Source organism: Helianthus annuus, chromosome 5 (assembly GCF_002127325.2).
Source record: "Helianthus annuus cultivar XRQ/B chromosome 5, HanXRQr2.0-SUNRISE, whole genome shotgun sequence".
NCBI lineage: Eukaryota > Viridiplantae > Streptophyta > Magnoliopsida > Asterales > Asteraceae > Helianthus > Helianthus annuus.
Window position 1 is genome coordinate 51,320,685 of NC_035437.2, and position 6,640 is coordinate 51,327,324.

Genomic DNA, 6,640 nt, shown 5'->3' on the forward strand with positions numbered 1-6,640 from the left:
ATATACATATATAGAAAATTAACAATAACAGCCATAAAAGTGGCCATGTAAATATTGCATAACAAGCTTTTCTTGTGAATTCTCTTTCCATGGTAGGTTGAATTTGTGCTGCAATGGGATCACGATACTTGTGTTTAGGGATAAGCGTGGTACCGATACCGAAATTTGTTAAGACTGGGTACTGGTATCGAAATATTTGATACGGTACTGTTTCGAACCGGTACCGAACCAAAAGTACCGATACCGAAAACGCCAAAATGTGGGTACCGAGACCGAAAAAATTCGATAACGATACAGGATCGGTACCCATTATCAAATGCTCATCCCTTCTTGTGTTAGCCTTGAGGGAGTACGGTCAAAGTCAAAAGTTTCCTTTTCACCAATTAAATTTTGACACATGATTGTGTATATTAATTGTTTTTAGAGTAAATTATAAAAATCGTCCTTTATTTATGTATGTCACTTATTGCAAACTGTGTTCTTTGTCTTCAATAATTACAGAAAACGTACTCGATATTTGCAAACCCTTTCAAGTTATGTCCTATTTAGCCCTAACTCAGTTAATTTTCGTGGTTAAATCTGACCAAATGAACCCCACATGAGGGTATTTTTGTGGTTAAATCTAAACAAAGGGACCTCCATGAGAGTAAAATGACCAAAATACCCTCATGTGGACTTCATTTGGCCAGATTTAACCACAAAATTAACTGAGTTAGGGCTAAAGGATATAACTTGCTTAGGTTTGCAAACATCGAGTACGTTTTCTGTTATTATTGAACACAAAGGACACAGTTTGCAATAAGTGACATATATAAAGGACGATTTTTGTAATTTACTCTTGTTTTTAAGTATTTATGTTTTGCCTTTTAAAGTATATAAGTTTTAAGAATTTATTTAAATTTTAAGATTACAAAACTTTTGTAAACTTTTTGTAGCTAAGCTATCTGTTCGTTGTCACGCCGTTTGTTCACCTATGTTTTTACATTTCCATTTGGGAACATATAAGACTGTTTAACGACCCGTGTAACAGCAAGCATTAGATGAAGGGGAGCTTCATCATTCCCATTTGAACCATGACATACGGCTAAAATAAGGGAAATTTCAGTGGCAGAAAAGTTTACATTGATTACCTTGTTCTATTTTAATCTTCACCTACTTTCTGGGGTATAAATGTATACCTTTTAACAAAAGAAAAATCTTATTGTATCAAATGAATTGGAAAATAAAAGAGTAAATTACAAAACTCGTCTTTTATGTATGTTTGTTATTGCAAATCATGTCATTTGTCTTCAATAATTACATTAATCATACCTAATGTTTACAAATCTTAACATGTTATATCCTTTACCCCAAACCTAGTTAACTAGTTTAATACCCGTCCGTTGGACGGGTTACGCTAAGGTAACAAACAAAGACAATGTATATTGATGGTGTTTCTGTTTGCTTCTCCTTTTCCTCTTTTCCATCTCCTATTTGAATATATTACAACCATAGAACTTTTCTTTTTCTTCTTTTCAAACCAGTGAAACGCATTCTCAAAACACATTATCCAAACACTACAAAAATGACATATTAACTTTTAAGAAGTCAAAAACTTAAAAGCAGCTCAAAATAAACAATCCCAAACGCCCACGTTAGGTGAACACAAGTCTAAAGAACATTATAAACAAAAGCACCGTTTTTAATTTAAAAAAGGAAAACCTACGTGAACGGTGTACAACCACAAACATTATAAGATAAAACTGATAAAGAGATAAAACATAAAATACTGTCATTTTAATGCAAAAGTAAATAGTAGGCAGCATTGGGTAAAAGTGTTAAAACAATCAAACGTGGTTTACTGCCTCAATTTTTCGGCTTTTGGATCGTCCTCTTTAACCTCAAAGATAGCCTCTTTTCGACTTGTTGAGTTGATGCATGGTGCCCATTTGTCAAACTTGGTGTATTTTTTGCATCGTCTACTGAGGCATCCTGATGGTTCACATCAACAACCACCTGAAAGTTAAGTACGAGAGTAAGGAATACAAAGTATAACTGGTTCACTAACAGCGTAACAATGCCTCGCATGTGTCATCCACTCCACCAGTATCCATTTTTTGCATTGTGTTAGATGAGAATGAGATGAAATTTTAGATACCAGACCGTAGTCCGGGTACTTTAACTGCATAATGACACAAGTGTTTTTTTCTTTGCATTAAATGAAAACGTTATTTATTTAAAAACACTAAAGTATGTGAGAATTTTAATCAAAAGGTGCATTCAAATGTATATCATGACTAAAAACCTGGCAAAGCAAGGTTGGAGGCACTTTCAATGAATCGAATTGCCTTGAGCCTTTAAGTGCATCATGGACTACTAAAACAAAACATAAATAGTCGGGTGAAATGGAAATGTCAATTAAAAATCATGTATGGTAAATAATCTTGGTCACAATTCTGGGTGTCTATCTTAGTCATGTCCACGTGTCTTTTGACTTTGGAGACTCCCTACAAAATAAATAAATATTCAAAGACTACTGAGAGTGATCAAGAAGAATCAGTAACTTGATCAGTAAGTAGTTCATGAAATGTAATACAAATAAACAAAACTAAATTGTTTACATAAAAGAATCTCGCTAAGTATCACGAATTTAAGAAAATTCTCAAATTTCAATTCCATCGAATTATATATGTTCTTGCATTATGTTCTTCTAAATACCAAACAACTTTTAATGCATTAACGGACTTGTCTTCTTCATTTCCCATTTTCAAACCCCAACCAAGTGCGCATGCAAGGCTCTATGTACATCACGTCGGTTGAGATAGTTAACGGTTTCATCTTCCATACAAACATCAACCCTCCCAGTTACTTGTGGAAAACACAACAAACATTCAAAATCTTTATGATTCTTTGTGAGATGGTGAACATGTGTAAAGATTATTTTTCAACAATCAAATTTCTAAATCAAGTTGGTATTTTTATTCGGAAAACCACTTTTTAACCAAAACCAATTTTATATAATTATTTTTCTTTTTTTTATTTTTTTAACAGGTTCATGGAGAGCAATGACCTGGACTCTTAAGAGTAAAGATGGTATGCAAACATAGAGTAACAACATATTAACCATTGAGTTTAAAATTGTAGCATACTCCGAAACTGGATTTCCTAGCGACATATTGCACAAGTATGAAAATAAAAAACGTAAGACAACAATTTGCTTAAATTATAAAATGAAAAACAAAGACTTCAACTTTTATGTTGGTGAAACTATATTGATGAAGTACAAAGACGTAAGCACTCATCAACAATCAACACAAGTTCAATGCTTGTATACAAATACTTCCTAAAAATCAACATGGGTAGATTAATAAAAACATTGCTCCTTGGAATATGTTGATAGATAAATATAAAAGTGCTCCTTGATTAACAAAATGAATTCCAACCAAGTCTAAAACTATATATGGTACCTTATATTCCATTTTATTGAGATTCACGTAAACTTCCAAATGTAACTCTCTCATTCGATATATGCTTGACTGTGCTACAAAAGTATCAACACAACAAACAAATTTAAAAAACATAAAAATAAATGTTATATGATACCACTCTCTGGGTTTAATCACGGATGTGGTATCGTCTCTTTGAAACCAATTCAAACCATTTGAAAATTGAATATGGAAATATGAATTGTGTGTAGGTCGAGAAAAAACATCACTGGCAACTAACTTGTGAGGATATTTTTATTAAAGGAACCCAAAGAAAAAGATAACATCTTTAAAGCATCTATTTCACTTGTAAATAAGCACAAATCATGCTTACCCTTTCATATGGAGTTTTCCCCTTCTCATACTCACTCTAAACCAATACAATAGACTATCAATTCAAAAGCCAATACTTACTATTAAAGTAGTATATGAGTATTCATATAAACTATGATGTCTAGTCAGAACCCCAGTCAAGGATATTTTTTACCTTCCATACAAAAAGCAATCTATAGCGTTTTGGCTGGTATCACTATTTTATTCATTATACACACGCGCACGCGCACACACACATATTGCTCCTTTCGGACTTACAGTGAGCACACTCTTTGAACTCTCCGGTGAAAACGGGAAGAACATGATCCCCTGGCTGTAGATCATTTACTCCTTCCCCAACACTCTCCACAACCCTGTGTTCATATTAATCAAATCAATCAGGTTATGTGTTTCAAAATAATAAAAAATACAAACCCTATTGACTTTGATACAAGAATGGAACATACCCTCTAGCTTCATGTCCTAAAATTCTTGGAAGGATTTTGCCCCTGCGGTAATTATAGATTCAAGATTAGATATTTGATCTAAAAATAGTAATAATAAATAAAGTTATTTGAATTTAAAATGCTTACTTTGGCTTCCCAGAAGTAAACATTAGTGTGGCAAAGGGAAGTGAAGAGGATCTTAATTCGGACTTCCATTTTGCTGTGGTGGCGCCACTTCCACTTCTTCGATCACCAGCGGCTTTTCGGCTTCCCATGCCACGCGGCTGTTACATTAGTTAAACTTACATGTTTACATCCATGATCAGGTTATAAAAAGACTTGAAAGATTGAAGAAAAGTAGAAAACACTTACCTTTGCATCGAATCACTTGACCATTGGTGCTCGACATAATTGTAACTTAATCACCGTAAAGGAATCTGATAAAAGTAGTAATTGTTTTTCCAATAGATGCATCCCACCAAAGAAGACCCAAAATTCACATGAATGCCCTTTTGTATGTGGTTTTCCAGCATAGCATCTGTAGCACATAAAGAAATGAAAAAAAAAGAGAATAATAAAAATGAAAACATCAGATGTAATATATGTTTTTAGGGAGTGATTCAGTAAATTCATCATCAGAATTTATATTTGTTCTTTCAATACATGTATATTCTTTATCTTATTTCTATTATTAATAAATGAGGTAGACTACTGTCAACCTCAAAATGTATAAATAATTAAAAATTTATAGTATAATGTAAAACTCGTTTTTTGAACGGCCAACAAAGACTTTATTAAAATGCTAATAGCGGGCCAATAAAAGGTTTAGCCGGCATGATTATAGCCACCAAATATATCAGATCGAAACAGAGTTATACACCCATTGCTATTAAATCGAAATTACACCAATCTATCCACGAAAGCGAATAGCGGGCCAATAAAACGTTTAGCCGGCATGATTATAGCCACCAAATATATCAGATCGAAACAGAGTTATACACCCATTGCTATTAAATCGAAATTACACCAATCTATCCACGAAAGCGACCCGCACTTTGCCCTATGCTTTATCCAAAGATAACTATAAATCTCGATCTCCTCCTTAATTCTACCGATATTCGCCAGCTTATTGTTAAAAACTTCCTTGTTCCGATTTTTCCTCAACGCCCAAATAGTCACCTGAAAAATCGACAAGATGAGTTTCTTCCACTTCGCCAAGCCACAATATGAATTCTGGACAGCCACCAAATCTTTTAGTTCAAGGATATAAAGGGGTCCAAGCGGGCACCTACCCACTACAAAATCCCAAACCTTATGAGCAAAATTGCATGCCACAAACAGATGTGATGCCGACTCGTCTTCTTCATTACATACCTTGCACCTTATGTCTGGAATATTAATGTTTCTTTAGACCAAATTCACAGCAGTTGGCAACCTATTTAAGACAAGTCTCCACACCACATAATTATACCTTAATAGGAACCCACCTATTCCATTATATCCAATCCCCATATCAGAAAAAAGTCAATATATCACTAACACAATAAAACCCCAATCAAAATTAGTAAAAGAAATCAACCTGATTAGCCATTAGAGAAGAAGATGAATTCCACCGTTTAGAAGACAGTTTGTACTCACCAGTCTAATTGTGGTACACTGAAATCTCTTCCCCTGAAACTGTAAAGGGAAAATAGAATTAGTAAAAAATTCATTACACCAAATCACAATATGATTTTGGTTTGAGAAGCAATGAACAATCTGATGGCTTTAGTGATAAAGAAGACGCGAATTAAGGGGCAAAACCCTAAGACGAACCTCAAATATGCTCTGTTATGATGTGGTTCACAAATTCTTCTTCAATTGCAGTGGGGGAGAAACCATAAGAGAACAGAGAAGGTTGATTTGTGTATGTATGGCATAGAGAGCCGCGATGTGTGGAACGAGATCCAAAGAAATAAAGAAACCCTTGGTAACCGATGCAAAATAGGAAACAGCGAGGCCTTGATGATGCTGGGTAGGGGAGGATTTATAGTGGGTGACCTGGGGCGGTTGGGGAGGAGAAAGCGGGAAATGTGGGTGGGGAGGACGGAACCCGCATGATTTTTGGAGAGAGATTGTAAAACTGCCCTGAACCGTTGCTTCTAGAAGGTTATATTTTAGGCGGTTGAGTCGTGGAGTGGAGATAGTGGGCAGCAAAAGGTGGAGGTAACCACCAGCTGCAAAAACCGACCATAACCTCCGGGAACCGCCATTAGAGCGGTTATTTTTGGGAGTTTAAACGGCTGAGATTTCATCTCAGCATGATCCGACGGTGAATATTGATTTGCAAAGCGGTTAGACTTAATTTTCTCAGTTCATTGTAGTCACGTGAGGCTCACATGAGGGCATTAATGTATTTTAACCTACCCATCTTTTTCC

General features: G+C 34.9%; 1 long non-coding RNA gene across 3 annotated transcripts; it reads right to left on the reverse strand.

The window, feature by feature from the left end:
* Positions 1–3,362: 3,362 nt before the first annotated feature.
* On the reverse strand, positions 3,363–6,339 carry LOC110938913. 3 transcript variants are annotated; one of them, XR_002591807.2, is made up of 6 exons: positions 6,038–6,339; positions 5,802–5,899; positions 4,595–5,709; positions 4,370–4,506; positions 4,244–4,285; positions 3,363–4,150 (listed from the first exon to the last, which is right to left on the reverse strand). It is a non-coding gene; the product is annotated as an uncharacterized LOC110938913 (long non-coding RNA). The 3 variants fall into 3 exon arrangements; XR_004893831.1 differs by having other exon boundaries at positions 4,595–5,401; positions 5,515–5,899; XR_004893830.1 differs by having other exon boundaries at positions 4,595–5,899.
* Between the last annotated feature and the right edge of the window lie 301 nt (positions 6,340–6,640).